This window comes from Theobroma umbraticum, unplaced genomic scaffold (genome assembly GCF_002168275.2).
Source record: "Theobroma umbraticum cultivar Fairchild unplaced genomic scaffold, ASM216827v3 scaffold_239.0, whole genome shotgun sequence".
Taxonomy (NCBI): domain Eukaryota; kingdom Viridiplantae; phylum Streptophyta; class Magnoliopsida; order Malvales; family Malvaceae; genus Theobroma; species Theobroma umbraticum.
This window is the reverse complement of record NW_018397279.1, coordinates 952,685-953,005: the sequence shown is the minus strand read 5'-3', so window position 1 is coordinate 953,005 and position 321 is coordinate 952,685.

The following is a 321-nucleotide window of genomic DNA, read 5'->3' as shown; positions in this document are numbered from 1 at the left end:
AATAAACTAAATAAATTTAAAAATTATGTACATTGTTATCTTAAAATAAATAAATTTAAAAATAATATATATTGTTTACTTGTTAATCTCTTAAATAAATTTTTATTATTTTTTAAAAATTTTATTTATTGACCTTACACACCCTTTTACCCCGTTTTTAGCGGACGAGAGTGCTGTACCATGTTGGCAACTGCCGATTTGGACAGATCAGCACTTGTCTGTCACGAAATAAATCCTCTACAAACACCTCATGATAACACAAATTTTAAATTACACTTATACCCCTATGCTTTACCATTCTTTTCAAATAACCCCTGTTTA